We start from the raw sequence: 9,895 nt of genomic DNA, 5'->3' as shown, positions 1-9,895 counted from the left end.
CATACAGGAGGGAGGTGACAGATATGGTGACATGGTGTCATGACAACAATCTCTCCCTGAATGCAGACAAGACCAAGAAGATGATTATTGACCCAAGGAGGAAGGAGAAGCAACAGCACACACCACTACAGACAGGAGAGATGGAGGTGAACTCCTTCACCTTCCTGGAGTTCACATCAGTGAGGACCTCACCTGGACCTACAACACACCCCACATCAGTGAGGACATCACCTGGTCCTACAACACACACACCCCACATCAGTGAGGACCTCACCTGGACCTACAACACACACACCCCACATCAGTGAGGACCTCACCTGGACCTACAACACACACACCCCACATCAGTGAGGACCTCACCTGGACCTACAACACACACACCCCACATCAGTGAGGACCTCACCTGGACCTACAACACACACCCCACATCAGTGAGGACCTCACCTGGACCTACAACAAACACCACATCATAAAGAAATCCCAACAGTATCTGCTGTGTCCTCTGTTTATGTACGATACCCAGCATGACCTGCAGGTTAACACTCTCCTGACATCAGAACTCTGAAAATGTTCAGCTCTTGTTCACAGTTTTATTGACAACAGGAGGAAACGTGAAACTGAATCACATGAAAGACAAATCAACAACAAGCCAGCCACAACAAGTACCGATATACACAAAACACAATGCAGCAAACTTCACAGAGAATAACATTATCCACCAAATAATGATCTGTGATTACAAATAATAATACAATAAACTACACACAACCACAATGTTTTCAAAAGGTATGAGATGTACGCAGACAACTGCATTAGCACGGCTATAATAACTACAATAACTATAATAACTACAATAACTAGAACTCTTGGAATTGTATTCTCTCACTCTACGATCGCTACACACATAAACCGACTCGCTGCTACTGACACCCTGTGGTTCATAAATGAATTACAACTAACCTCAAAAAATGGAACAGAGTTTATAAACTCCTGACAGAACAGCATCTGTACTTCCTGAGGAGGCTGAGGAAATGTAGCATGTCAACTAAAACTCAGCAGTTCCTACAGGAGAATGATGGAGAGTGAATTCCACAGTATGATATGGGAACGGCACTACTCAGGAATGGAAGACTCAGTTTTCAGTATTTTCTCATTCTCACTCTTTCATAAACACACACAGACACCAACACAGAAACACATACGCACGCACACACACACACACACACACACACACACACACACACACACACCCACACACACGTAAGCACACACAAACAAACCCACATACGCATGCACACACTAACGTTCCATACCTGAGAGTGTCCAGTCTGCAGTGGGGATCCTCCAGTCTAGCAGAGAGCAGCTTCACTCCTGACTCTCCTGGGTGGTTGTACGTCAGGTCCAGTTCTTTCAGGTGGGAGGGGTTTGACCTCAGAGCTGAAGCCAGAGAAGAACAGCCTTCCTCTGTGACCAAACAACCAGACAGTCTGCAGAAAGGAGGGAAACAGGTAGAGAGAGACAGAGAGTGAGATGCACTTCCAGAGCAGCCTGCATGGGGCAGCTAGAGAGGCTGGTAACTGTAGTGGAGGTTCCTCCACTCTCATCTCTCTCCGGCGTCCTCCATGGCAGATGGTTTTGTTCACTCTTCTCCAGATCGCTGCTGTCTGTGTTTATTTTTGCTCTTATTTTTATTCAGCCCTTCAGAACTCTAGTGCACTATTAACCTACATCAGAAGAACCCCAAAGCTGGACTTACACTGTGTGATTTCAGTGGTCTTATTAGTCTGTTACATGTCAGACTGTATGAGATGATGCCAGTAAAATCTTGGCAGAATTCTACATCTGGCTGTGATAACAGGAGTAAAAACACTGTCACATTTCTGGACCTGTGACTCAGAGATAAAGTCTAAGAATCCTAAGTGATGCATACTTTTTTTGGAAGTTGCAAAGCTGATGCCAGACTTTCACAAGTGTCCTCAAGATTACAGATAGCTAGACTGCAAGTAGATACAACTGACAATACAATATAGTCTACAGTAGATACACTAAATATTACAATGTAAGTCACTCTGGATAAAAGCATCTGCCAAATGCTGTAAAAGTAAATATAAATGTACTCTTATGTGGTCATGGAACTGTCTTGGCTTTATAGGACATTTCTGAGAAATAGATATCCAAAATCAACCTGAATGAAACATGAATTCACCCAAAGGTATTATTATTTTAATAGGAGTTTATGAAAAATAGTAGAGTGAAATCTGTCCAAACTTACTCTGCTGATACTCTGCAAATTCAGTCTATACAAAATGAGTGCATTATTTCACCTAAAGGTAGTTTGACTTTAATATGGATTTATGAACATTGTACAGTGAGTGTCCAAACTTACTCTGCTAATAGTCAAGGGCTTCTACTCACATGTGGTAGTGGAACTGTTTTTGCATTTTGTTAAAATTCATAAAAATATGTAAAACTTCAATACAGATTTATTAATGATCTGGTGATGGCCAAGGGCCACCATTCAATTGGCAGTGGAATATTTCAGCCCTGGAGTTCCCCTGCCCTGCACATTTGCCACATTTCACTAGTGATAACCCCTGTTTCAGCTGGCAGTCAAGATCTATAATAACCTTCTGAGAAACATTATGTAGAAAAAGCATTTTCCACAATGCTTATTAAGCTGTGTAAATATATTACCAATTGTGTTTAATCTAATTATGCAATTAAAGTAGTTCAATCAAGTAAACTGTATTTTGTACTTTTAAATGTAGTAAACGTGCATGTCCATCAAAGCTTTTTAAAATACGCAAGTCTGTTTCTTTGCTTAGGAAGAGTTAGATTGCGGTGAGCAGCGAAATACCGTAAAATCACGCATATAGGCGCATTAATTTAAAGCGCGGATGACTTGACCGTGAATCGCTAAAGCGCGGATAGCGTGATCGCGGTTGTAACCTAGTGACCACCTGTAACCTAGTAACCACCTGTAACCTAGCTACAAGGTTTAAATGTGTTTAAACTGATGTAGGTGACCTGACTGATTAATACACAGCTGTACTTCATGAACACCAGATGTTATAAATCACATCCCCGTCAAATCTCCCGTCACACCCTCACCCTCCTCCCTCCTGCTCTCAACTACGTGAACATCCAACCGCATTTCTCCTAAAGACTGTAACTTGATTGTTGCAAAGACAAGACTTCCAATCTTGCTTATTGACGGTTTGGTCAAATTGTTGAGACTGTTAGCTGGTTAGATATCTGTGCTGAACAGTAAACAACTAAACAAATCAACATAGCTAGACTTTCTTTGCTAACATTAGCTAGTTAGCTGTTATCCATGAATGACGATCAGAGATTCAGTGAAAAACTCATACAGGCTTTGTCTGTCTGCCTTAGTCCATCTACTTTTACTTTTTGTCTGTCCCTTTCTGGTATTTTCCTTTTCTCTTGGAAATCACCATAGCAGCAAATATCCTCCAATTCCAGTTTGAGATTTTCTGTCATTTTCATGATCCACTACAGTTCTCTTCACCTCAGTAAGTTAAAACAGCTCCTCTGATGCTATTGGCCACTGTAATGACGTCATTCAACAATCTGCCGCCCCGGCCGTCCTACCACATATGTGATTGGATCAAATTACTGTCACTCAAAATGAGAACCTTCTCACTCATATTCCTGTTACTGCTGGATACAAGTGCTTCTTGGATATTCATGTTATTACTACCTTTATTTTTTTTTCAAATGGTACAATTTAAAAAATGTGTGGACTGTTTTTATTGTACCTTTTGACATTTTTTAATACGTCAACATAGACTTCCTAAAAACAAGGGCAACAATCACAAGGTTATTACTGTATTTCTATACCAAACTGTTTTCTGCTGTTTCGTGTGCTCCCAGTTTTAGTTGAGAAAAATATTAGGAACATTATCTTCACTACATATAATGGTGTTATACTGTTTCTGACCATTCTGGTGCCCTACACACACCCAAACACACCCTGCTGCTACCACACTACAGTTACAGTGAAACTACAAACACTCCATAACTGCAGCCTGATTAGATTTAATAGACAGACTGAACACAGGCATGCTAATAGAACACAGATTTGTACCTTCAGTTTCCAGAGTTGGCTCGGTCCTAGAACAACTCCCCCAGGTCATTGTGCCAGTGTTGGGTAGTGTAGTCTATTGTGTGGCTGTGTGTATCAACATAAAATATCTTGGGTGTAGAAGATTACTGTACATTCACTGAGTGGATTTGAGCTTGTTACATCCACTACTGTATTTTCTTTTCCCTCTTCTGGTTTATGTTTAATGAAGACAGGTTTGGGGTGGAGCAAGTGTTGGGTTTGGTTTTTATTCTGGCTTATACTCCCCATAGAGACAGATGGCATGTTTGTAGATCTCTATTACTTTTTAGTAATAGTGGTTTGTGCTCAGAATAAAGTGTCTGTTGTGGTCTCTCCCCCTACACTGGCACATAACAGAGATGTATAAAGGTTGGTATCTCTCTCTAATCATCTGCAGCTGAAATAACCAGCAACTGAAGATGGCTGCCTCCAACACTCCAAACACTGTAAGATAAAACTGATGATTTTCTTCATAATTTGTGAACCCTAAAGACGGCCATGTTACTATATTGTGTGGGATGTAGCTTGGACACATTAAAACTAGCATAACCATTGTATTAGAGTGTTGCTATGAACAATGCATTAAATAAGAGTTTTACACATTTCTTTTTTTTTTTTTTAACAGAGCAGTGCCTTGACTCTCCCACTATTTGTATTTTATATAATTTCCCTGCAAAACACCTTCACTATTGTTTCTGAACTTCTGAGCCCTCCAGACATCTTGTGGTTTTAAGTATTTTCTGTGGTCAGTGTTTGTTCTCCTGTATGGAGGAAGCAGAAAGACAAGGAGCACAGCAAGGGGTCCAGTGAGGAGCACATTCTATCAGTGGTGGTCACACACAGATAATAGTTCTGCCTCTCTAACACACACAAATAGATCTGTCTGTCTCTCTCTCTCTCTCTATTTCACACACACAAACTCACAGATAATAGTTCCGTCTCACACTTACAAATAATAGATCTCTCTCTCTCTCTCTCTCTCTCTCTCTCTCTCTCTCTCTCTCTCTCTCTCTCTCACACACACACACACACACACACACACACACACACACACACAAATAATAGTTCTCTTGCTCTCACGCACACACACAGATAAAAGTTCTCTCTCTCTCACATACACACAAATAATAGATCTGTCTGTCTCTCTCTGACTGTCTCTCACTCTCTATTTCAGACACACACACACACACACACACACACACACACACACAGATAATAGTTCTCTTTCTCTCTCAAACACGTAGATAATAGTTCTGTCTCTCTCTCTCCCCATCTCTCACACACACACACACACACACAAACAAATAATAGTTCTGTCTCTCCCTCACACACACACACACACGTTTCAATCGAGGTGAAGCATTATAAACAGTAAATGAAACATATTTGTGTCAATCTGTGTAATAAATAAGATTTCAAACAGTAGTCATATTGGCTCTGAACTAAACAGTGTGAGGTCTGGTTTACTGTGTATAAACACTAGTTATAATGGTCCTGAACTAAACAGTGTGATGTCTGGTTTACTGTGTATATACAGTAATTATATTGGCTGTGAACTAAACAGTGTGAGGTCTGGTTTACTGTGTATATACAGTAGTCATATTGGCACTGAACTAAACAGTGTGAGGTCTGGTTTACTGTGTATAAACAGTAATTATATTGGCCCTGAACTAAACAGTGTGAGGTCTGGTCTACTGTGTATAAACAGTAGTCATATTGGCCCTGAACTAAACAGTGTGAGGTCTGGTTTACTGTGTATATACAGTAATTATATTGGCCGTGAACTAAACAGTGTGAGGTCTGGTTTACTGTGTATAAACAGTAGTCATATTGGTCCTGAACTAAACAGTGTGAGGTCTGGTTTACTGTGTATAAACAGTAATTATATTGGCCGTGAACTAAACAGTGTGAGGTCTGGTTTACTGTGTATATACAGTAGTCATATTGGCCGTGAACTAAACAGTGTGAGGTCTGGTTTACTGTGTATAAACAGTAGTTATATTGGCCCTGAACTAAACAGTGTGAGGTCTAGTTTACTGTGTATGAACAGTTGTTATACTGATCTTGAACTAAATAGTGTGAGCTCTGGCTTGTTTGCTGGCAAATAATTTCAGCACCAAATGTCCAGTTGAGGCCTGCAGAACCTATTTACTGGGGGGACAGATGGGACCAGTGAACATCTTGTGGTGACACACTAAAATGGCCTTACAGCACAGAGGAATTTCAGGGTACACAAGTTAAGTGTATAATAAACTACATACATACTGTTTAATTCCTTATCAGATTATGACAATCACATGAAGTCAGTAAGGGAGTCATTCATTAACCCATAAGATTACATTTTGAATGAATCATCACCAATAAATCAAGGGTGTGGGTTACATAAACATAAATATTATTATCTGAGAAAGGTTCATTTCTGTCCAGCACTTAATATTTTATATCACTTACAAGTATCTTCCATTCTTTGATTCATACCCTTGATAAAGGTTGTATTTCAAGATTCCAAAAATTGTCTGTGTTTATAATTCTATGTTTAGTTATAATTCTACAAGTGGTTATAATTCTATGTTTAGTTCTAATACTACAAGTAGTTATAAGTCTCCCTGTGGTTATAATTTTACAAGTGGTGATAATTCTTGATGTATCTACATTCTGTAGTATCAAATAATGAATTATGGATGCAGAAATGTCAGAAATGTCTGAAGTTCTGATGTAATTACAAAACACCACACATGCTAGGTACCACACACACACACACACACACACACACACACACACACACACACACACTTAGACAATATCCCACCCAAAAACACAAGGGAATCATGTGTGCTTGTAGAAGAGTCCTGTAATGTGTCTAGAACCTCAATAGTTCAGCTTTAAATGTTTTAATTAAGATTTTAAGGGCTTGTATTTGCAGAGAGATTAGAATGACTGATGTTTACAGTGTTTCCATACATAAACTAGATAAAATCACTCAGTGAAAATCTTACATTAGAACACTTCATTTTACAACACTATTGTTGGGAGTTTCTGAATATATTCATCCTGTAAGACATTTTGCTAAATTTCTGCGCTCAGGTGACCAAAAATGCAGCTTGTGGACAAAATGCCAAAGCACCTAGTTGAAGCAGCATTGTAATAAATACACCTGCACACGTGGACAAGGACTCATTGGTGTCTTCTCTTTACAATGTTATATTTCTCTTCTAGACTTGAATATCTGCTTATGCATCACAAATGTAACTCTTTGTCTCCACAGTGTGGTCATTTAATGAAATGCAGTGAGGTTTCAACAGAAAACTATATTTAGAGAAGAGAACTTTATAATATAATATAAAAATGTATATTTCCTTGCATTGCCTTGTCTGGCAATGTTTGTTTAATACTGTACTATAAGGGAGTTGACACTGACCTTTTTAAAATGCCTCTTTATTTACATTCAAAAATAGTCACAGAAACTCACCTGAGAATCTCCAGTTTACAGTGTGAACTCTTCAGTCCAGCACAGAGCTGCTCCACTCCTGAATTCTGCAGGTCATTATTATTCATCTCCAGCTCTCTCAGTGAGTTTTCTGTTTGTAGAACTGATGTGAGAGATTTGCAAGACTCTTCATTGAGACCACAGCCAGATAGTCTGTAAATGAGTAAATACAATAAATAATGTAGTTCAGTCAGAGGATGATGAATTAAAAGATCTGAACTGCTAATAAAAATGTAAAGAAGAGTTTGAAAGGTCTGGAACACACTGATACATTTTCAGATTTTTAATTTCATGACAAATAACATTGTCATGAAATGACAACATGACAAATAACATTCATTAGCAACCTAAGACAGGTGACCAAATAATGGATGGTTGATTCATAAGTCAGTGAATGGCAGTTACCATAATCAGAGTCCGAATATCAAAATATCCCACCCCTAACACCATAACAGGAAACAGAACAACACACATCTCATTCAATGTTTCACAAATACAAACACACTAATATACAAACAGAAAATATTGTTGGAAGACAGGCAGAGTAGTGATTATGGAGGAATAAACACTGCATTAGTGATTATGGATGAATAAACACCGCAGTAGTGATTATGGAGGATTGGACAGAATGCAGACAGCATAATCTTTTACTAGTGTTTACATTCCTGTGCTCACACTATGAGTCACTGATCATGAAACATTCTCCTCTGCCTTTGCTTTTCCCAGTGAGGTCCTGAGTTCTGTCTCTGTGGTGCACCGAGAATCCCGGAGGCACAATAGTTGAGTCATGGACCCCATCAGTCAGTCAGGTATGTGTGAGGCAGACCCCATCAGTCAGTCAGGTGTGTGTGTGACTCAGACACAATCGGCCAGTTAAGTGTTTGTTAGGCAACAATCTCATGTCGGCTGTTGACATGAAATGTGTCTCTGGAGTTTGTCCTTCATGGACTGTATGTGTGCAGTAAAATACTGGGGAGAAGAGGACGGTTCACATGTTGTTTCAGTTGGATCAGAACTTCGACTCACTTCTCACTTCTCTCCACTACAGCAGAGCTGTGGGGCTACAGTGAGAGTGGACACAGCTGACACTACAGCAGAGCTGTGGGGCTACAGTGAGAGTGGACACAGCTGACACTACAGCAGAGCTGTGGGGCTACAGTGAGAGTGGACACAGCTGACACTACAGCAGACCTGTGGGGCTACAGTGAGAGTGGACACAGCTGACACTACAGCAGAGCTGTGGGGCTACAGTGAGAGTGGACAGAGCTGGGACTACAGCAGGGCTGTGGGGCTACAGTGAGAGTGGACACAGCCGACACTACAGCAGAGCTGTGGAGCTACAGTGAGATTCTTTCAGTGGAGTTCTTTCCTCCAGCACGGCTATCAGTTCAGCTCACCTCAACATGTGTTGAACACGTGGTATAAATCATAATGAGAATGGGGTCTCCCACCCAAAAACACAATGGAATCATGTGTGATTGTAAAATACATTTTGCTAAATTTCTGCTCTCAGGTGACCAAAAATGCAGCTTGTGGACAAAATGCCAAAGCGCCTAGTTGAAGCAGCATTGTAATAAATACACCTGTACATGTGGACAAGGACTCATTTGTGTCTTCTCTTTACAATGTTATGTTTCTCTTCTAGACTTGAATATCTGCTCATGCATGACAGATGTAACTCTTTGTCTCCACAGTGTGGTCATTTAATGAAATGCAGTGAGGTTTCAATAGAAAGCTATATTTAGAAATATTTAAAGAAGAGAACTTTATAATATAAAAGTGTAAATTTCCTTGCATTGCCTTGCCTGGCAATGTTTGTTTAATACTGTACTATAAGGGAGTTGACACTGACCAGATAAATGCCTCTTTATTTACATTCAAAAATAGTCACAGAAACTCACCTGAGAATCTCCAGTTTATAGTGTGAACTTTCCAGTCCAGCACAGAGCTGCTCCACTCCTGAATTCTGCAGGTCATTATTATTCATCTCCAGCTCTCTCAGTGAGTTTTCTGTTTTTAGAGCTGATGTGAGAGATTTGCAAGACCCTTTATTGAGACCACAGCCAGATAGTCTGTAAAAGAGTAAATACAGTAAATAATGTAGTTCAGTCAGAGGATGATGAATTAAAAGATCTGAACTGCTAATAAAAATTTAAAGAAGGGCTTGAAAGGTCTGGAACACACTGATACATTTTCAGCCTTTTAATTTTACAAACACAGTAACATTTCAACACTACTGTGTCTTCATCAAAGACAAAATGGAAAAAGACATGACAAATAAC

At 39.7% G+C, this 9,895-nt stretch overlaps 1 long non-coding RNA gene across 2 annotated transcripts; it reads right to left on the bottom strand.

Moving 5' to 3' along the window:
- Nucleotides 1-915: 915 nt before the first annotated feature.
- On the bottom strand, nucleotides 916-9,682 carry LOC145657430 (uncharacterized). 2 transcript variants are annotated; one of them, XR_014123077.1, is made up of 3 exons: nucleotides 9,515-9,682; nucleotides 7,596-7,766; nucleotides 916-1,487 (listed from the first exon to the last, which is right to left on the bottom strand). It is a non-coding gene; the product is annotated as an uncharacterized LOC145657430 (long non-coding RNA). The 2 variants fall into 2 exon arrangements; XR_014123078.1 differs by lacking the exon at nucleotides 916-1,487 and adding an exon at nucleotides 4,726-4,887.
- Between the last annotated feature and the right edge of the window lie 213 nt (nucleotides 9,683-9,895).

Source organism: Electrophorus electricus, chromosome 1 (assembly GCF_041902795.1).
Source record: "Electrophorus electricus isolate QZ-2024a chromosome 1, ASM4190279v1, whole genome shotgun sequence".
Taxonomy (NCBI): Eukaryota; Metazoa; Chordata; class Actinopteri; order Gymnotiformes; family Gymnotidae; genus Electrophorus; species Electrophorus electricus.
The sequence above is the reverse complement of the archived record's forward strand: the minus strand, read 5'-3'. Positions and strand labels throughout refer to the sequence as shown.